Here is a 22,892-nt window from a genome sequence, read left to right on the forward strand (position 1 = left end):
GGAGGCCACTGCAGCTTGCACCACACATTGCCCCTGCCATGCTGCCAATGATAGTAACAACATAAGTACTAACTGTCACAGTTCCACAAGTTTCACAATTCTGACTATTCCAGGCCCCTGAAGCTATTCAAATGGCTTGGGCAGCAGGTAATGGTAATTTTGTATGTATATTGAACTAATAATTGACTGTTGTTGTGGGCAACTCTAAATTAGCTAGACAGCACTACCGTATGGCAATCACAAGCGCCAGTATTGACAATTTAGTGCCGGTGCTAAGCACCAGAAACCACTGGCTCAAATTAAGCACTGAGGAATTGGTATTTCCATACTGATTTCTGCATGAGCACAGGAAACCATCAGCTCAAATTAAGCACTGAGAAATTGAATTGGTATTTCCGCACTGATTTCTGGATGTTTATGCCCCGTATTCCACCTGGAAATCTCTGCTGCTTTCAGCAACTAACAACTTCAGCCAGTAACTCCTGTTACTGTTCAAACTGCAATCACCAAGCTCTTATAACAAGCCCTTGAAATAATTACACACACTACATATTATAAAACAACAGTAGGATTGAGTCTATTGAATAAAAATACACACATGGTTTCTCTATATTTATAGTCAAGTTTTGTGAAAATAAAGAAAGATTGCAAACAAAGATGAAGAAAAGAAGAATCCAGGATTAATTCTCCATTTGTTGAACTATTTGGGGCAGATTTACAAGCCCCTTGCGTCACTTTTTGCGCTGCAGCTGCGTCACTTTTTGCGCCGCAGCTGCGTCACTTTTAGTGACGCAGCAGCAGCGTAAAAATGCGGCCCATTTACAACGTGACGCATCTAGGGAGATGCGTCACGTTGTAAAGCCCTGCGTCACATTATACCTGCGTCAGGTATAATGTATGCAGGGTGGGCGTTCCAACGTAGGAAAGACTCGTAGAAGTGATGCAGTAAAATCTACATGATTTCACTGCGCCACTTCTAGGACGCCACTGCATCAAATTTGGAGTGCTTGCGACACGACTCCAGCAATGCGCAACTTTTGCGTCAACAGATGCGTCAGAATTTCTGACGCATCTGTCAATCCTTGCCCCATGGTGCGCCGTATTGTAAATATGGTGCATCCATAGTGGCGCAAGGGTTTCTCAAAGTGGCGCAGGGAAAGTGACGCATCTTCACAGATGCGTCAGTTTCTTGTAAATCTGCCCCTTTGTTTCTACCCGCGTCTTGCGCCAGTTCTGAAATATGCATGTTTAGTGTCCTGAAAGTTAAGGGTTTGGCATACGATATATATCAGTCACGTGTGAGCAGACCGAAAGTATTAATTACATCCCGCTAAGGCACTTCTGTGTCTCCAGTACAATCAGGAAAATCCTATCAAAAAGCATTCAAGGTCAAGATGAGCATTGTTATGTTAGCAGCAAAATGCAATTCTTTTCTGATTTCAGGGGAAAGGATGCCATTATTATCACAATTACACGCGTTTTCCCTTGGTATAACGACAGTCAATTTATTTTAGTTGATAGGATGCTAATCTCTGTTGAATCTCTGATCACCACTAATCACTTGTCAGGTATTTGGCAAATAGTTTAAACAATCAGTTTGAAAACCGTTAGATTTGAAAACTGTAGTTCAAACACGGTATTTTGAAAATCTATATCTGCTTTAAAGAAAGTTTGAAATCCAGTGGCGGCTCCTCCACTAAGCAGTAGCGGTCCGTGGAGGGAGTTCCGTGGGGCGGTGAGGTGGGGCGGGGAAATGTAAACACCGGAATATGGATGAACGGAGGTAAGTACACATTTAAATAAATAAAACGAATTCCTTTGCGCGCGCTGCATCGCAAAATGCGATGCAGCGCGCACAACGAAATTCCTTTTAATTTTTTAAATGTGTACTTACCTCCGTTCATCCATATTCCTTTATCCCGTGTACCTCTTAATTAGATTGCACCGCGGGAGTCTGATGTGCTGTTTCCACAAGGACTCTCAAATGCCCTGCTGTTCACAGCTCTTGAGCAGGGCCTAATCCCAGAACTTCCCCTGGTGTTAGAGACTGGGGCTGTGTGCTTTGAGGCCAGCACGAACGTCACAGCACCAAGAAGGGCAAATGTTTGTGCAACCAGCCACATAACACTTCAGGAGCCATCTGTGCTATCAAGTGCAGTTGTAAACTGCACTCCGCACAGGCAGAAGGCAGCAAGCTCTGGGAGGATGGATGTCCTGTGAGCAGAGTTTAGGGGCATATTATCAAGCCAGGCGATAAAATTATTAGACGTCCTTTCCCATTTAACATGGGCTTCAATTGGAATTCCATAGAGCATATTATCAAGCCCATTATCGCCGTTTTAGCGGCAGTTTTCTGCCGCTAAAGCAGCAATAATTTTATCGCCTGGCTTGATAATATGCCCCTTAATTTGTTTAAAAAACTTGTGCTTGTCCGGAAAATGTTTCTAAGGAGGCCACATCCCACTTCTACTTCTGGTGTGCCCCACTTTCAACACTTGAACTGCCGCAATCTCTATCCTCTAACCATGCTCTGCTGTCTGTCCCCTACATCTTTGCTCCAACAGTCTATCCTCTCACCTCTCTAATCATTTTCTATCTGGTTTGCCACCCCTGGAGTGTTACCTTTCTCCCTGTATTTCTGATTTTCTCTCCATTCCCTATCCATTCTACCCCTGCCTGTTTTCCTTGCCACTTTTATCCAAGCTCTGCTCTCTCTCTCCCCTAGATCTTGGCTATTTACTATCACTTGTCTAGCAATAATTAGCTGTCTCTCCATTGTATCCTTTCTCTGCTCATTTCTTCTATCCTCTCCTCTAAATCCTTTCAATCTATCTTCTCTCTTCTTATCACTCTCTTCTTCACACCATGTCTGCCTTCTCTTTCTCTCAGTATCTGATTTGCTCTCCACCTTCCTTTCTACTCTGCTCCATTTTATCCCTCTTCTCTCTTGTTATTTCTTTCTCCTCTTTACTCCTGATTTCTCTCATCTTTACGACTGCTCTCACACGTCTCAAGCCTTCACATGTCCCTGCAATTTTGAACTCTGCGTTTTCTTGTTGTCATTCCTAAATCAGGGGAAGATCACGTGTTTTACTTCTTTACCAACACCGACAGACAAGTGCAAAGATAAAACTTACACCAAATGAACATGCATTTTTTTGCACATATTGATCAGTACACTTTTTAGCACTGGTCGGTCGATGCAAATGATGGTTGATTTGTTGGTAGCTTCCACTGGTGCAGCAGGTGCCGCTGAGGAGCCTACAATTTAGATCAAGTCTGGACATCCAATTTGGAAATTTCTAAGTTTTTAATTTCTCCATGTACATGGTCGGACCATTATCTCATTACATTCACGATTTCCAGTATTTCCTTTACTAAAACTCTTTGACAAGGAATCATTTGGCCAGAAACTGGAACCACGCTAATATTGGGGAATTTTGTTCCTTACTAACTGCCACAGCTCCTATTCCACAAGAGTCTCTCCACATCCAGGAAAAAAACATCAAGACGTGGCTGGAACATGCCAGTGATACCATTGCCCCCTCAAGAAAATTAAGATTATGCGCCCCCATGACGCCCAACGCTGGTTCTCTAACGATTTAAAATTAAAGAAACTAGCCTTAAGGCAAGCTGAACGTAGCTGGAGATATGATTACTCCTCGGACAAAAAGGCTTTTTATGTAATACTGCTTAAAGAATATAAAAATGCCATCCTTTAGACTAAGGCTCAATATTTCTCCACAAAAATCATAAATACGGCAAACAAGTCCATGGATATTTTCTCCATAGTTGACGAACTTGCCAAACCGGATTTAGTCATGGCAAAACCTGTCCCTTCACAATCTTTATGCGACTCCCTCAATTTCTACTTCATTGAGAAAATCGCCACGATTAAGGCCAGTATCCCTTCTGCTGTCTCTTCTATGGCCTCCTCAGTCTTATGTAGAAACTCACTTTTACTCGATCAAATCCCGATCGAAGGAGCTGAAAACCTGGTTGTTCTCTCAAATTTAAAGCTTTAGAGTCTCTTGCTAGTTATCCATGTGTCACAGTCTGCGCCAAGACGCCACGGCATTCGCGTGCCTAATAAGTAATAAATTAAATCAAAATCCCCCCCATCTCAAAGGAATTTCTTTTTGTCCTTCTTAGTAAAGTCGAGTCCGGCTCCCCCACCGATGCTGCCCTCCTCACTTTTTACGTGAAGCCTTTCTTAATTGCCCAGACCCACCTCTCGCACTTCTTAACAATTCCCTTAAACTTGGTATTGTCCCCAACACCTTTAAAAGTGCTGAAATTGTTCAGATTCTGAAGAAGACTAACTCTGATCCCCTGGTTCTTAGTAACTATCGCCCTATTTCACTGGTGCCTTACCTAGGAAACATTTTGGAAGCTCATGTAGCGAATTGTCTTAGTTCCGTCATTGAACACTCCCACTTCCTGGACCCTCATCAGGCAGGATTTAGACCTGCTCATTCAGATGAGTCAGTCATCCTCGCAGTTATCGATGACCTCAGAAGAGGGGCTGACAAGAACCTCACCCAGGCCCTGGTACTGCTTGACTTATCGGCCGCTTTTGACACGGTCGATCATGGTCTCATGGTCCAACGTGTCAGCAGCGCCGGGATCCAGGGTCTGGCGCAGAAGTGAATTTCCTCTTTCCTTAGCAACAGATTTCAAGCAGTCCGTCTGGCCAATTTCTCATCCTAAAAAATGAAACTGACCTGTGGAGTTCGTCAGGGGTCTTCCCCGTCACCCCTTCTGTTTAATTTGTATCTATTACCTTTGATCCGGTAACTACGTGAAAGAATGGTTGAAACATTTAACTATGCTTATGACTTGCAGCTAGTGTTTGATATCAATTCTTCCACTTTCTCAGTGTCCAATTTTCTGTCTACCATGAGCTTCATCAGTAATTGGCTAAATGACAATTAATTGAAACTGAATCCTGATAAAACCGAGCTCATTTTGACAGGGGGACCAGCTAACCCGTGGAAGTCTAGTTTTTGGCCTCCATTTCTGGGTAATTCCCCACTTCCAGCTGGCTCTGTTAAGAGCTTGGGGATTGTGATTAGTGGCGATCTGTCCATGAAAGCCCAGATTGGCTCTGTGGTCTCTGCCTGCTTTTTCCATCTGCGTAGAATCAGAAAGATCAGCAGATTCCTTACCAGTGAGGCCTTGACTCTGGTCGTTCTAGCCTTGGTAATTTTGCGTATTGATTATGCCAACTCATTATATGTTGGTATCCCAGCAAATCAATTACACCGTTTGCAGTTGGTGAAAAACCACGCGGCCAGGTTAATCGCCAATCAGCCTAGCTGACATCAAGTCAAGCCTCTGATGAAGAGCCTACATTGGCTTCCAGTGACCAAACGCTGCGCCTTCAAACTAGGCTGTACCATCTTTAAAGCCCTTGCAGGGAATGACCCAGCTTTTATTTCTTCTAGGATTTAGCGTTATATCCCTTCCCGAGAATTGCGCTCTTCCAATCTAAACCTACTGTCTACTCTGCCATTCCAACGGAGAAAGCATGGAGTGCTCAGATTTGCGGTTCTGGCCCCACAATTTTGGAACTCGCTTCCCGTGGAAGTGAGGATGGCGACCCCCTATGCTCAGTTCAGGAAAAAGCTTAAAACCTGGTTATTTTCCCAAGCATATCAGTAAGGTAATTGCCCTGTCAATACAGCGCTCCATCTGCTCTCAGCGCCATGAAACCGCTTGGTGTATGTGTGCTTAACAAATTCCTTTAACATAACATAACATAACATTTCGCAGTTCAAACAGGGCCATTTCCTTTCTTGCACAAGGGCCCATGACGCACTCAGCTACGTCGCTGAGTATCGTACAAGTACTTTTAAAGAGCCACTCAACCTCACACACACACAGTTTAACTTCATCTTAAATCGTTTTGGTAACTACACTTCAGATTGTGCATTGCATTGTCCACAGAAATTCCCCAAATTTCAAAGGCACGTGATTTGCTTTTCTCGAGAACCTGTAACGCAACAGTGCTAACTCTAATTGTGTGTGATCTAGGGCATTGTGCAGGCACTGGATGGGCATTATCTCCTACTTTACCACAGACACCTACAAAAAGTACTTGTGTAGATTTTTTCTAAGATATACTGGTAAGCATAAAAATCTCTGCACACTTTTATAATCGCCCGTACAACAGTTCTAGACACTGTAAATGAACGTTACCCAATAAGACTTAATTTGCTTACTTTCCAATAGACATAGGTGCCGATCACGATCCGGTAAAAAAATTCCCCGTACGTCTCGTATCCGGTCTTTTTACCGTACGAATCGCACAAGTGCCGTACAAACTGCCAATTACGATTCGCATGGTAAATAGTCCATACGAATCGCATTGGGAAGTATTCCCCGCACGTCATCGGGTCGGAAAATGTGTCCGACACGTCCACGGACGATTTACCGTACAAATGTGAAAAGTGAAGTCCGACCGAGGAATTACGATCCATCCCGTGCGTCCGATGTTACAACCGTATGGAAAAAACACCGTCCGCACCGAACTCCCATAGCAACCATGGACACATGTGCCCGCAGACGCGCCGACCACCCCCCAGCCCCCGTACGTTCGAGTCGTACCCCCCCCAGCCTCCGTACGTTCGAGTCGTACCCCCCGTGTATGTACATCCTTGTACGTGTCGAACCCCCCGTGTATGTACACCCGTGTACGTTCGAGTCGTACCCCCCGTGTATGTATACCCGTGTACGTGTCGAACCCCCGTGTATGTACACCCGTGTACGTGTCGAACCCCCCGTGTATGTACACCCGTGTACGTGTCGAACCCCCCGTGTATGTACACCCGTGTACATGTCGAAACCCCCCTGTATATGTACACCCGTGTACGGTCGAGTCGTACCCCTGTGTATGTACACCCGTGTACGTGTCGAACCCCCCTGTGTATGTACACCCGAGTACGTGTCGAACCCCCCGTGTATGTACACCCGTGTACGTGTCGAACCCCCCGTGTATGTACACCTGTGTACGGTCGAGTCGTACCCCCGTGTATGTACACCCGTGTACGTGTCGAACCCCCGTGTATGTACACCCGTGTATGTGTCGAACCCCCCGTGTATGTACACCCATGTACGTGTCGAACCCCCCCGTGTATGTACTGGGGGGTTCGACACGTACACGGGTGTACATACACGGGGGGGTTCGACACGTACACGGGTGTACATACACGGGGGGTACGACTCGAACGTACACAGGTGTACATACACGGGGGGGTTCTACACGTACAAGGGTGTACATACACGGGTGGGGGTACGACTCGAACGTACACGGGTGTACATACACGGGTGGGGGTACGACTCGAACGTACACAGGTGTACATACACGGGGGGTTTGACACGTACAAGGGTGTACATACACGGGTGGGGGTACGACTCGAACGTACACGGGTGTACATACACGGGTGGGGGTATGACTCGAACGTACGGAGGCTGGGGGGGGTCGGCACGTACGTACAGGGGCTGGGGGGGGGGTCAGCGCGTACGTACGGGGCTGGGGGGGGTACGGCACGTACCGGGCCACCTACTCTGGACGTTTTGCGACGTACTTCGCTTTTCCGGCACTTTTTTGGTGCCGTGAAAATATTGCCGTCCGGACTGCTGTGGGTTCGAATCGTGGTTCCTGGGTCGTGAAACGCTGCCTGACAGCATCCCGACGTCATGTCGCAGCATTCCAGGAGCACATTCGTATATATATTTTCGTCGGTCGGTGTTTTTTATGATTTGTACGGCAATGGTGTTTCCGTGCGAATCGTAATTCCATGTTTGTGAAGTTTTACGACCGGGTACGAGTCGGACGGAGTAAACGCTCCGACCGACAGCTCGTACCCGGTTTTTGCCGGATCGTAATCGGCACCATAATTGTGGACCAGCATGGCCAGGATTTGAAAGTGTGATATGCAGATCACTCTTATTTGAAAGGCAAGTGCTTCATTCACTGATCTATGTGGGAATACCTGCAATTATCCTTCTCGGATCATTAACTGTCTTGAGTGATTATTTCAAAAAGAAAAGTTATCAACATGCCAAAGTGTGGTGAAGGCTCTGACTCACGTTGGTCAGTCGATAAGAAACTGTAGGCTATTCTCAGCTGCCACATGGGGGAAAAGCCTAGAACACACATAGGGTTTGCAGGTACAGATGGGTGTGGTCCTTCTGGGTTCGTTGTGTTCAAGCACTTTCCCTAGCTGTAATGCTGCCAATACCAGTGAGTACAGCTGATGCGGCCTACCTGACTCATGCAAGCTCAGAAATTAGCGTGCTAGGTGGCAGCGCACCAATACAAAAAGTGGCTCCATGGAGCTCAACTGTTGTGGTGGGTCACAACCTTATCGCGCACGCTGAGGATAGCAAGCAATGCAGGCTACTCTGCTGGGCAGCAAGAGCAAAGTCCACACTTTCATGTATTCTTCCTCGGGAGCCCTCACTGCCAAGTTCAGAATGTGCTCTATCAGCCCCCCTTACCTCGAATCAGCAATGAGGCAGTATTATCCAAAGGGAGGCTTAGGCTCAGGCAGTAGCAGGGTGCAGGGGATTCAGGGAACACAAATTCAGCCATTCATTGATGATTACTTCTTGGATTTGTGACAGGCGTGATGACACCATCACTAACGAGATGATACACAGTCATGCCTGCCTGCCTGGACAGATGTACAGGCGCACACCAGTCGATGAAGACATACCAAACAGTCACCATGCAGGGTATATTCTTTTTATTTTGAAGTTGAACAATTTATATTGATACTGCCACCTGCAGGGTCAGAAATCATAGAATGAGAAATAAGTGCCAGTGCTAAGCACCAGGAACCACTGGCTCAAAGTAAGCACTGCCTGTGAGTATTCAAACGGAATGTGAACTACGCAAACACTGTTGGAGGTCGGTGGACCATTCTTTAGCCTCTGGTCCTTGTTACGCCTCACAATAATTCAGGATTGTAACTGTGTTTTGTCCTCGATGCATTTCTGGAGAGAAAACGTCAGGCACACAATTACTCTTATGTTTCCACGTATGTTGAACACGGCTCAAACACCCTCCTAGTTTTCCTGCTTCTAAACCCGCCACCCCTCCCACTTTCCTGTGGTTTCGAACCCCCCCAGTTTCTCCCACCCCCGCGCCACTCACTATAGTATTTCCCACTTGCCTGTGTTGTGTCCCAAACCCACCACACTGTTCTTTTTTACATGTTGCACTGCAGCATGGGCTGCTGTTCAACATGGCTTGAAGTAAAAAGCTCTATGACAGGTCAGTGTTGGTCGTGTCAGTGCTGTTTTTCCCTTTAAGCTTTGTTTAATAGTGCAAACTCGACTGTAAGGTATCAGTGCTTTAAATGAGCACCAATAACATTCCTCAGCTTCAAATCATGTATTTGTTGGAGGAAAGGGAAACTAAGGGGATATTACCAAGAAATTGCGATAATTATCGCAAAGTGCGCTTAGCGCTGTTTTTTTTATCGCCGGCTATCGCTGGATTTAATCGCGGAGGTAACACGTTATTATCAAGGCTTATCTCAAAGGTGATAGAAAATCCAGCGATAGCGGCGAAACACAGCAATAGCGCGAGAAAACCAACAATAAATTCTACCCACTAATGAAAAGCTTGCTAATAGGCAGGTGAGGACTTAACCTTACAATCCACCCCCCCCCCCATTGACTAGAATGGTTAAGTCAGGTTTTTAGCAGGTGTTAGATTCCAACGATATTTGCGGTTAGCGCAAATCTTTTTAGCGCTTCGCGGCAAAAAGTGCCACTAAAGCGGCGATAAGGCTCTTGCTAATATCCCCCTAAGGGATTTTGTCCAGAATCACAGGATGTTAAGCCGACACCTTGACTCAAACATGTTTACTCGGATGTCACATAGACAGCAGAGGTATTCCATATCTATCCAGTGGGCAGAGATACTTCACTGATTATCCATCAGCTCATTAAAAATTCAATTTTCTCTTGCTCTTTGTTACTTAGCAGATTTTCTTCAAAATTATTGCTGCCAGCATAGCTCAGTGAATTGAACAGTCACTGATTACAAATACCATGATCTAAGACTATTTGCAGCACTTTGAAGCAGTAGAATTGTGGTATAAAGTTGTGACATAAAAACACATGATGTCTGTCCAACTACAATCAGCCTGCTCATATAGATATCTAACTGATGTTTTTGCTTATTACTGATGGTCTTGTTCTCCTGTTGCCAGGTTACCATACACATAGCAAATTCCCTTCATCATTTATCTGCTTCATAAATGGAAGATATCCTTCACTAGGTATTGGGCTGCCAGGTACCGAACATATTTTCTTTGTTATACTACTCTTTCAGACATAATTTAACCAATAATCTCCACCATCTCACCTGACCAATAGACCAGCCTCCATTTAATCATCATATTTAAGTTGTATAAAATAGGTTAAATGCTATTCAATCATAAGTTGGGGAGGGGTAACTTAAAAGGGGAGGTGAGGGTTTGGTGAAGACTCTCCTTGAGTCAATGTTGTGGCTGGAGTTGGGGTAATATATATTTTTTCTGGCACCCAGGACCTAGTCCGTATTTTTGACTGTACATTGGACTTACTTAAACTTACTGGGCTTCCTGTTCACTCTGGTCTCCCTACTTCTGATTGGTCAGTGCCTCCTGCTATCTGCAAGCGCTTCCACTGTGTGTCCCTGCTATGGCTTATGGACCTAGCACAGCTTCTTGTCCACAACTAATGACTGTCCACTGGTTGCAGGCTCCTGCAGGTAAATGTTTCTTAATTTCTTTGCATGCACTCTACATGAATGCATGCATCTCCATTCACTTCGGCCTCCATCCGCACTTTTGACCCCCACCCCCGCATTGTGTTGCTGCTCCCTCTCTCTCCCCCACACCTCCCTCATGTTGCTTGATCCCCAGCCACAGTCCTTCCTCCCTCCTCCCCCACACCTCCCTTGTGTCGGGTGCCCCTAGCCCTCCTTCCCTTGTCTGTTTTGTTGCTAACTCCCCCCAACTCTTTTTCACCCTCCAACCCTTCCGTCCACCATGAAAAACATGAAATTGCAGGCTGCTGTGCAACATGGCTTAAAGACAAGAAAATTCAGACGCGGTCAGCACTGGCCGTGTCATAGCTCTGTTTTAGTTTTACTTGATACCATGTTGTATTTAGCCCACTCGGATGTGCAGCATGTCTAAAAAACATTGACAAATCCAATTGATCTTCATCTAGGATTGGGCTTTTAGTGGCAGACGTCTGTGGGGGCTCAACTTCTATGTGTAAAATAACCTCTTGTTGTCTCAGTGGATTAATTTGTTGGCTTCTTGCACAGTTTGTGGACTTACAGATCTTCCATACCGGACTACATTGCTGGAAGCATTTGAAACTGGGTTTTCTTTCCTCCCTCACTTTTTCCCACTCACAGGTCTTCAACAAGTGTATTTTTTAATATTGCAAAGGGTACTTGCAAAGGTTGTTGTCCCTTACTTTACTTATAGTATTTAAACACACTCCTGTCCTTTGATGCATTTTTTGTATTCAGTTAGTGTATCAGCTGTGTTAATTCACTTGACAATGCAGAATGTTGCTCTGTCAATCCAGGAGAGACCAGGTGAGAGTCTCTCAGGATCTCGGGAACTGAATTAGCCCCCGTTAGTCTGCTTTGTTTCCTTACCCTGCAAGTGCAGCATCCAAAAGTCCTGCTAAATACTCCCTGATATCTCCCAGGAAGAACATCATTGTTAAAAGGAATCAAGCAGAACCGCTGCTTGAAGATTGACTCGTTCACGATAAATAACTAATGATAAAATATCTCCCATCAAACCTTGTCAGTAATGGTGCCAAATCCTTGGCACATGTGGGGGGTAGGCCCGGGTGGGTCCTGAAAGTCTTCAATGTTTTTATGGACATATGTTTTTCTTTTCCCTTTCTTGCCCCTCCCCTCCTCCACCACTGGCTGGGTTGTGCGAAGAAGCCTCAGCCAGTGAGTCTTGGGCACTTATTGCAATGTATGTGAGTCTCTCCACCCCAATAATTAATTCTCTAATGCACTGCATTTTCCTCCTTTTCTCCTCTCCACATACCTGTCCCTTGAACCACTCCCTCACACTCTCTATCAACACATATCTAATGTTTTTTAGTCAACAGTTCATGCTAGAAACACATGCCTGTCTCTTGCTGCTTGCCTTTCTTCCTCCCTACTCCTCTCTATCTACACTAGGCCTCTCAGTTGATTTTCAAACATCAAACCTTATCTCATTGTATCTTTATTATTACCTACCACACAGTCTCTGGCTCCACAACACTCGGTCCAGTCATCCTTACCAATCTCATGCTCTCTACCCCAATTTCTTTTTCTGTACCCTGTCTCAAGATCTCTAACTCTTCTTCGCCAAACTTTGGGGCATATTATCAAGCCAGGCGATAACATTATCGCCGCTTTAGCGGCAGAAAACTGCAGCTAAAACGGCGATAATGGGCTTGATAATATGCTCTATGGCATTCCAATTGAAGCCCATGTTAGTTGTGCAGGACATCTAACATGGGCTTCAATTGGAATTCCATAGAGCATATTATCAAGTCCGTTATCGCCGTTTTAGCGGCAGTTTTCTGCCACTAAAGCGGCGATAATTTTATCGCCTGGCTTGGTAATATGCCCCACAATCTCTTATCCACATATCCGTCTGTCTCCTGCTCTCTACACTAGTCTCTTGATACCTACCCCACTGCCTCTTGGTTCATGTCCCCCCCTCTGTCTCTTGCACTCTATCCAGTTTATTTACCAAGCATCTTTGAAGATGCACAAACATCTGAAAACTTTTATTAATGATTCCCCATTCCCTGCATTAGCAGCACTGCGCAGACTACTGTTGTAGCTAAATAGCAATAATCTACAGAGTAATTTTACATCAAAAGACCTCCATTAACAACTGTGAACATAATTACATTTTAAGCATAGGAGAAAAAATGTATTGTTAATCATATCGGCGAAACCAAATGCTTTTGACAATGCTAGTTACCCTGTGTCACTAGAGTGCGGCCTACAGGCTTGCTCACCTTTTTAAAGCTCCACTGCTGGGTGCTTAACTCAGTCTTGGACTACATCAGTTAGATGTAAAGTGCTGTGCAGCGCAGGAGTTGTAATTCTGCACTGGATGCATGTGTGCCTGGAAAGGGTACAACAGGGATAGAGCAGTTCTGTGCAGTACCTGCATTGTGAGTGTGTGAACTGAGTGTATGTATATCTGCAACAAATACATTACATGAGAGATGTAGTGCTAAGCAGTGCATGTGCAGTGGAAGCTTGCAAAAAGCACAATACATGAAAGGTTAAGGAACTGAGGGGCATATCAGCAAGACGAGGAGATAAAATTATCGCTGCTTTTGCGGCCGTTATCGGACAAAAAGCGGCGATAATTTTATCGCCTAATTAGCAAGCTCACGCAAACGTGTGAAAACTTGCGTTAGCGTAGGACTTCCTAACGCCCAGCTTTGCATCTCTAATGAGATGCAAAGTGGGCGTTCCTGACCTGACATGACAGGAGAAATGTCGTTAAGCGACATTTCTCCTATCATCAAGACCCACGCTATGAAGCATGGCGGCAAGAAAAGTAGCGATAACCCATGTTATCGCTACTTTTCTTGCCGCCATGCTTCCTTACACCTGCTTCAGGACTGACTTAGCCATGATATCCTATGGAAGGTGGATATCATGGCTAAGTTTGTGAGTCCCTATCATCAAGCTAACACCACATTGCGTGAGATTATCTCTGGGTTTCCAGCGATAATCTCACGTTGGGCAGTTAGCGTGAGGATTTTTATCGCTTTTGAGATAAGCGTTGCTAATAGCACGCTATCTCAGCGATAAAAATCCACGCTAGCCGGCGATAATTATCCTAGCGCTAAGTGCGCTTAGCGGTAATTTTCGCCGGTTGTTGCTGATATGCCCCTGAGTTAGATATCCGTGGATAAGTTACTCCATCACAATAGTGACGGATATCCAATCTGCCAAAATCTAAATCCCATAGGATATTATGGGATTTATATTTCAGCGAACGGATATCTGTCCCCGTTGTGACAGAGTAACCGGTCTACCGATATCTAAATCAGGCTCTAAGTGTTGTGCAGTGTAAGCAGGATGAATGTGTGTACTGGCAGTGTGTGTGTGTGTGGACATAGCACACCACGGCACGACACAAAACGGCTACAGTACTTAACAGTGCACTGAGCAAATGTGTGTGTTGAATGTATGCATGTCTGCGAGGGCACAATGCATGAAGGTAAAGTACTGAAAAGAGCTGAGTTCATACACTGAGTGCCAATGTGCTTGCAATGGTACATTACATCGAGGACTTTGGGTTCCATTTTGTAAAGTTTAGGCCTGCCTGAAGACATGAGGAGTACAGGAATCCCCCTGACAGATTTGTGCATTGCTGCATTCCTGTGAGCTGGAAGGGATGTACTGGAGAAAGGAGACAGAGACTACCTCTGTACACTTCAAAAAGTGCCCTTTGATCCAGTTAGAGATCACAAGGAAAGGGCCTGGACACATTTCCGGAAGGAGGTGAAACTGATTAGGAAATCATAAAGTGTACGGCTGGGTGCCCAGGATGAACCTTTTTATGCACATATCACTGTGGCTGACATCCTGGTGTGCACTCTAGCCATTTTCAAAAAGAGAGACAACCTATGCCCAGCCTTTTAATAGGCTAATTTCTTTAATTGACACAACAGCAAGTGAGCTCTACACAAAATGATATGCTGGGAGAGCCAATTAGCGACAAAGACGTGCGACTAGCGATAGGCAATCTAAAACTCCACAAATCACCATGGCCAGATGTCCTTACATTCCAGTTTTATAAAAACCTTTAGATCAGACCTAATCCCGCATTTGACGTCATTATTTAATCATATGGCGATCTAAGCAGCAGTCACACCCTCAATGAGTGACGCACTGATTTCTGTTATCCCTAAGCCAATGAAAGATCCTCATTCGTACAGCTCATATAGATCCATAACACTCCTAAACTTGCACGCCAAGCTCTATTCAGAATTTTAGCTGCCAGGTTGGATGACCTGATGCCAAATCTGGTCCACCCCGACCAATCTGGTTTCATCAAGGCAAGACAGATGCCTGATAACTTCAGAAGAGTGACCCATCTGCTAGAAAAATCCAACAAAAAAAGATACCCACAATAACATTAAGTCTAGATGCTGAGAAGGCGATCAACCGGGTAGATTGGTCTTTCTTATTCGACACTCTTAAGTGCTACGGTTTCTGTGGCCAATTTATAGCAATGATATATGCTAACTATGCCAAACCTAAATCCAGGGTTCGGGGGGACAGGTAGACTTCATGCTCTTCAAGCTGGAGTGAGGGAAACGGCAGGGATACCCTTTATTCCCGCTATTATTTGTACTTCGTATTGAACCCTTTACTCCCCGAATATGGTCTTCATCCAACATCCGGGGGATACCTTTCAGGACCATGGAATATAAGATTTCCCTAATTGCTGACAATGTTTTCTTAACACTTACAAATATGGGCTCCTCACAAGTAGAACACCAGGAGGAGCTATGCTGTTTTGAAGATATGGCAGGGCTCAAAATGTATTTGACTAAATCCTACATGCTGAACCTGACACTACCTGCAGCGGAAACGGAGACACTGGCAGCTACAGCACATTTCCTTTGGGCAAAGAGAGAAATCACCTACCTTGGCATCAAGATTACACCATGTTGACAATCTTTAGTGAGCCAATTTTCCACTCCCCTAATCACAACTGAAGGTAGACTTGAAAAGAAGTGCCTGACGTATCTTTCTTGGATGGGGAGGATACATGATCTAAAAATGTAATTCCTACCCAGGGTGTTACACCTCTTCCAAAGCCTCCCCATAGACTTATACCAGGAACTTTTTCCAACATTGCATACTTTCATTATATGCTTCCTCTAGCAGAATATTAGAGCTCATCTGCCATTCAAAATACTATGACTGCCAAAGGAGCCTGGCTGCTTTGCTCTCCAGGATTTCCCTCTCTACTACAAAGCTGCCCCATTGCGTGTTATCTCAGAATTGTCACTCAATGAATTAGATCAGCACTGACTACACATGGACATGGTGATCTTGGGGAGGGTGATTTGGGATGTACTCTGGAAGTCAAAAACAGAATATCCCCATAACATTTATCTTAGCACGCCTACCTCACACGTACAAGAGCGCTACATCTTTTCCAATTCTAACCTCTTAAGGTAGACCCTGCCCTTCTACCTCCTCACCCAATCCACCACCTCCAGTGATCACTATAAGGAGGAATCACACCCTACTGCTTCCTGCCAACACATACAACTACATGATAAAACTTTCAAACACCCAGAACCCCTTTGGCTATTGTTGTCTTTATGGTTATTGTTTTATTTGTTTGAAATTACTGTTTAGTTCATGCAGAAATCAAGGCTCAGAATGGAGTGCCTCACTGTCATACATACTGGGTTTTATCAATTTTCTAATAAGTGAACGGTGGGGTAACTACTGATGATGCCATTTGCTTTCTGTGCTGACTCTAAAAATCAATAAAAACAATTTTGACAAAAAAAGAAGTGGGCGGACTAACCAAGTTAGGCAGTATGCAAGTGACTTCATGGTACATTACATCACAGCACATGACTTCATTGTGTGACATCACAGGAAGTGATGTCACAACCCAAGACCTCACAGGAAGTGACATCATAAGAAGTGATATCAGATCTTTACATCTCACACAAATTTTTTGCAGGTCTATCATGAGCACATTTGAGCACATTACACGATTTACCAAATGAAATTTTACATTGGGACTGTGCCAAAAAAGGTATGCAAAATGTGGGCCTCAACTTATTCCTTTATTGTTCAAAAACTCTGTCACAAAGAAATTGGCAACAAGGCAGTACATCTCTTACGCTTAATTAGTTGCAAAGGTTGCATTTTAACATACTTTATGGAGTTAAGGTACCTGCTGTAGAGATTATTGTGTGCCCAGTAAATCTCAGTAGACAAAAATAATGGTAAAATAACTCTGGAGATTAACACATTTGCTGGAATTATCAGTGTTTTGTCTAGTTCCAGATTAGAATCAAAGTAGCATAGAGAGGTAATATGTCTCTAGCAAAGAACATCATCAAACAAGCAGATGACAGATTTTTAGTTTATGTAGCTTGGTTAGTGTGTTACTGCTTTTAACAAAGAGATTATTTTGTTACTCGCAGTTCATAAATATAGCACAGTGAGCTACAGACATGTGACTCCTACACCGTGTACTGCTCACTGTCTTATGTAACATATCTATACATTTATCTACACATCTATATGATTTATAGTCAATGTATAATGTGTATGGGTGATGTAAAGCGCTCTGACACCCTGCATTGGAATGAGTTGAGTTATAAAAGAAATAAAACTAAATAGTGATATTTAAATTGTTATTTGTGTACATACTGGGACAGACCAATACATCTCACATTCTTACAGTGAATGCACATCTCTTAGATACAGGGACTGAACAAAGTCAAAACCATGCCTCTCCTAAAAACTTGTGAAGTAATAACAAGCTGTTTGTTTCCCTTCCACTGCATTTGCATCTTGGTGTGAGGCTCCAGATAGTTCACAGCCAAGCTACTCGAACAAAAGGAGGCCTGATAGCCCCGTAACTAAGGCACTTGCTGTGAGCTAGCTAGAATTTAAAATAAGAAAGCCCCCTCTCCGCCTGCACATTGCTGCTCAGAATGAAGGCAGACAATATCCAGGCATTGCTAAATGTGTCCCATTGTCAGAAAATTACACCGGGACAAGTTCAGCATAAATCAGTGGGACCCATCGTCTTGGCAGGGTGGACAGCGTCCACCCTGTGAAAATAGTGGGTGGACGTCGTATACCCAGGTGCATCCCCAACTTGTGCCCTGATAATTTCCATACCTATATATGTAAAGACGTATCTGCCTATGAATCAACCTTATTTTACATTTTGCTGAAATGATTACACTTTACAAAGTTTGTTCTCCAAATCTGGATTGACTCTTTGGGGCATATTTACAAGGTCTGGCGCATCTCTGCAAATCAGCAGGGATGCGCCAGAACACTTGCACTGATGTGCCGCATTTACAATGCGGCGTGCCGTTGCGCACGGATGGGTAGATGCGTGTCGCATCCCCATCGTAAAGGCGGCGCAGTGCTGGAGTCACGTTTCAAGAGCGAAGCGGCTCCAGCAAGGCTCAGGGGCGCCCTATGTCTAACATGCTGCGTCACTACTTGCGCCTGCTTGAAGCAGGCACAGGGTTTTGACGCAGCATGGCCGTAAAAGTGACTCAGTGAAATCTTGTAGATTTCACTGCGTCACGTTTACGAGGCGTACCTGCGAGGGAACGCCCACCCTGTGCCGTAACGCCCACATGAAACCTGAAGCAGGTTTCATGTGGCGCTGGGCTTTTCTCCCTAGATGCATCACGTTGTAAATAGGGTGCAACGTGGCGCAAGGTTTCCACCGCTGCTGCATCACAGAAGTGATGCAACGGCGGCGCAAATGAGGCGCAAGGGGCTTGTAAATCTGCCCCTTTGTCTTTAGTCAAAGACCATTGTGACTAAGATTTTCTGTTGCACTCCATTGTTCCCTCATATGGGAGGTTCTACCCAAATTATTTGTGACTTTATTTTTTCTAACTTATGATACAGAAATGACCTGGCCCTTCAAAGTCACTTTAGTATTTTTATTACTGCCAATATTAGTTCAAGTGCATGCATTAATGATTTTGTGGCTGATACATTTAATGAGGGATTTGTGTAAAATGTGGCACAACTGCCTCTTTAAATCATGTGCAGGTCTCTCACCGAGCTACACTCACAGGACCAATGTGCCAGTAATTTCATACATATTCTCACTTCCTGCCCTGTCTTCTTTCATCTCAGAAGTAGAAGCATGATGCATGCTGGTATTGATAGAAAGACAAGGCAAGATGAAGGCACTGAATTAGGGAAGATAGTCACTAAGGCAAGACGGAATTGCCTGAAGAGGTGTAAGGTTAAAGGTATATGTTGATCACACAAGTGAAATGCAAAGAGCATCCTGCTGAGCCAAACACAGCTGCAGCATCTGTCACCTAGAACACTGTATTACTGATGACGGCCCCAACCTCACACTCTTAGCCATGATCTGCTCCTGCGGCCTCCTCAGACATTTTTCAACATCCTCAGTATCAGCCTCACTTGGGGGCATATTTATCAAAGTTTTGAATCACCCTTGCCGCGCACAATGGGATGCAACAGTGACACAAAACCTATATGAGATTTTTCAAGCCACACAAAGCCACCCTGATTGGCCTTGAGTGGCTTGATAAATACAGAGTAGTGCCATGCATCCCAAATCTCTGCCTTACATTACTCAGCGGTAGGAAGGCGAGCAATAAGTTGAACGTGGATGTTCACACGCATCCACTCATGGTTTCTGATATATTCCAAGATTGATCAAAATTGGTAGACCTGGGAATGCACCTGAATTGAATACCTCTGCACCAGAATGAATGAGTGAAATGATTTTATAAAGCGCACATTACCCAAGGGTGTCTTAACGCTGAGCCGATTCAGGCAGTAAAGAGGAAGTCATAGGTTTAGGGAGGGTAGAGAAGAAAAAAACAGGTGACCTCACTAATTTACAGTGGAAACAGCCAAGTCTTCAGCTGCTTCCTAAAAACCTGCAGCGCCGGCTGGGCGCGGAGAGCCCGGGGGAGAGAGTTCCGTAGTTTCCCCCCCTGATAGGCTAGTGTTCTGCCACCCCAGTTGGCTTGTTTGACTCTTGGGACCGTAACCATAAATGCAGAGCTAGATCTAAGATTCCTGCTGGGCACGTACCAGGTGAACCAGAGGTGCAACGAGGAGAAATACCGTTATTTCTTCTTGTTGTTTCCTCTTTCTAAATGCGCTGCATTTTACAGAAAGGGAAAAAAGCCTCTGAGGATTCTTTTTTGTGCACAAAAACAATCCTACCAGCAACACAAGCACCCTTGCAACATGACACAAGGGTGCATGCATTGGTGTTAGGCAGCTAAACATGTGCCTGTGTTAGGAAAGAACAGGAATGTGCAGTATAATTGTAGATATGTCACATTACTGCCCTTTCACACAGCGCAGCAAGGTGGCTTGCTGCATTGCGTTGCATGAATTTTTGATAAATATGGCCTTTGGTATTCATAAGTCTTTTGCTTCTTCCCCTTACAGGCCATTATTTGTTTCTTTGTGTGCCATTCCTCAGCCCGCACTGCTCACAAATTTATAGGTATACTAATATGTTTAATTATTTACACATGTGGAATTTTAACTGAGTGTTTGATTTTTACAGCAAATTACCGCTGCCCCCCTTCTAACATCAGTTTTGGGGTTGCATGGTTCTCATTCATACTTTGAGAATATACTTACAGGAGTAAACCCACGACCGTTTCATGGCGGGAAGTTAATTGAAAAATGCTTCAGAATATATAGAAACCTGCGAGTTTGGGAGTGTTCGCTTTTTATTCTATAACATTTTATTTTTTCATTTATAAGGACAAAACTATACAACATTGTATGTGAATATCCTGCCTCATAAGAACTTCCTGTACAAAATACAATTCATTCACACTCAACTCAATTGTAGTGAAAAAACAAGAGAGATTTCATGTATGCCCACAAAATTGGTATATTTCGGGGAAGGAAGAGAGGTAAGTGGCTAGAGAAACCCAGTAAAATGTTTATCTACCATATTTAGGGGCATATTAGCAAGGGCTGGCGATATAATTATCGCCGCTTTAGCATACGTTTTCGAGCGATAAGCGTAATAATTATATCGCAATATCATCAAGGACACGCTAGCGCATGTTTTTTTGATGTAGAGCCCGTTTTTTCACAGCCTTGCATCGCTAATGAGATGAACAGAAGGCGTGACTATGAAAAAAACACCTGAAAATATTGCGAAGGCAGCTTCACGAGGAGGGGTGCAGCGATAAAAAAAATTGCGCTACCTCGGCCTTAACGCTGGAATTTAACATCTGTTAAACTCCAGACTAAGGCATACTAATAATGGTAGGTGGATTATGCTGGTACAACCACAGGGTCGTATCAGCAATGTTATTGCTGTTTTCCATGGAACATCGCTGGAAAACCAGCGATGTTCCATGGTAAACACCGCTATTCCTGAAATATTAACGCCATAGCGCTATGTATTGTTAATATAGCGTTATCATGGCGATCATTTTCAGCGATAGCCGGCGATAATATCTCTACCGCTATGTGGGGCAGCGATAATTATTGCTGGCCCTTGTTAATATGCCCCTTAGATCTGCATGACAAGCCTTAGGCTTCTTCTCTTGTTAAGATTGCATCGACTCCGACAGATCTCCCTCCCCAAACCTGGTGGCAAACTATTCTTTCCCATAATTTATTTTATGGAAGGGGTATATAACCTCATTCTTTGACTTACTTCACACCATTTTTCACTCCGTCACCCATACTATTGTGTTGAAAGGTTTGGGGTTATTCTTCAGGTTCTGGTAATAGAACCACTCTTCAACACCCACAGACCTCTTTGTAGAAAGAGAAGATTTGTTCACAGAGAGCCTTTTGCTTGAATTTGATGGGGAAAGACTAGGGCTAATTCGCATATGGATAAATCTTTTCTGAGGTGACAAAGTGGGTCAAAAAATGAATGAGAGGATTAAAGCCCAAAGTAATTACCAGTGGCTGAGATCGATTCAATCAATCCATCCATAACTTTTAGTTTTCCTTAGCTGGGCTTTGAATTGCCAAAATATCATTTGTGGGTGAAAAATCCCAGCATTCTTGACATTGTGAAGAGGAGCTTATTTTGCCTGAGGAGTGAGGGCCGGACTGGCCTATAGGACAATCAGGCAGTTCCTGAAGGGCTGGGCTGACGGGTCAGTGGTTGGGTTGGTTTTTGACCGTTTTGGGCCTGTTTTATGGTCTGCTGGGCTGGTTTCTGCTGTTGATCTTACTTGATATGAAAACAAACATTGCCTAGATCAAGCTCAAATCTAAGCAGTCTTCAACATTTTGCAAAACACTTTTACAGTGTGTCTTTATAAGATAAGAACTACCTTAATTTGCAGATGTGGGACACTTTTTTAGCTATTTAATTCACTAATGGGAGGTCCACTTTTATTTTGTTGCCTGGCCTATTTTTTTGTCCCAGTCTGCCCTGTGAGGAGTCTCCTGACTGGAAGCAATTCAATGTCAAAGGATCACACCTTGATGCCATTGCCCACCAGGAAAAAAAAACATTCTCAGCCAGAGTGTAATGTCACAAGTGCCTAAGCCATAAAGTGAGATTTGGAAGCAGGCTTTTAACTTTCCCAGCTCTGCAGGTATGAGGTGTAGGTCTATGCATACCTTGTAACGATGTCAGGTCTATCCAGGGTCACTGGAATTTTGTGGCAGGGGAAGTTCAAATTATGCGGCAGGGTTGACTAAATTATGCAGCAAGAAAAGGCAAATTATGTGGCGTAATATGGCACATTTTATGATAGTGTTACCTCATTATTTAACAATTTGTACACTTGTTAACAATGTCTGTAAATAGGTTGTACCTCATTAGCACCGGTTTAACACCTAAATGTAGCAATATGTAACAGAAAGGTGGCAGGTCAACCGTTGCAAAGGGCCTTCCACTGCATGTCAACACGTCACTGCATTTTTATATTAACTTTTGACCCATTTGAGCCAGAAACAATTTTTCTTTAGATAAAATCTGCAGATTATGCAACAGATGATGGGTTATGTGACAACTTCATAACTATGCAAAAAACGCCACAGCCACACCATTGCATAATTTCAGTGTCCCTAGATATATCTATCTATATGTGCAATTACACTG

This window comes from Triturus cristatus, chromosome 2_2 (genome assembly GCF_964204655.1).
Source record: "Triturus cristatus chromosome 2_2, aTriCri1.1, whole genome shotgun sequence".
Taxonomy (NCBI): domain Eukaryota; kingdom Metazoa; phylum Chordata; class Amphibia; order Caudata; family Salamandridae; genus Triturus; species Triturus cristatus.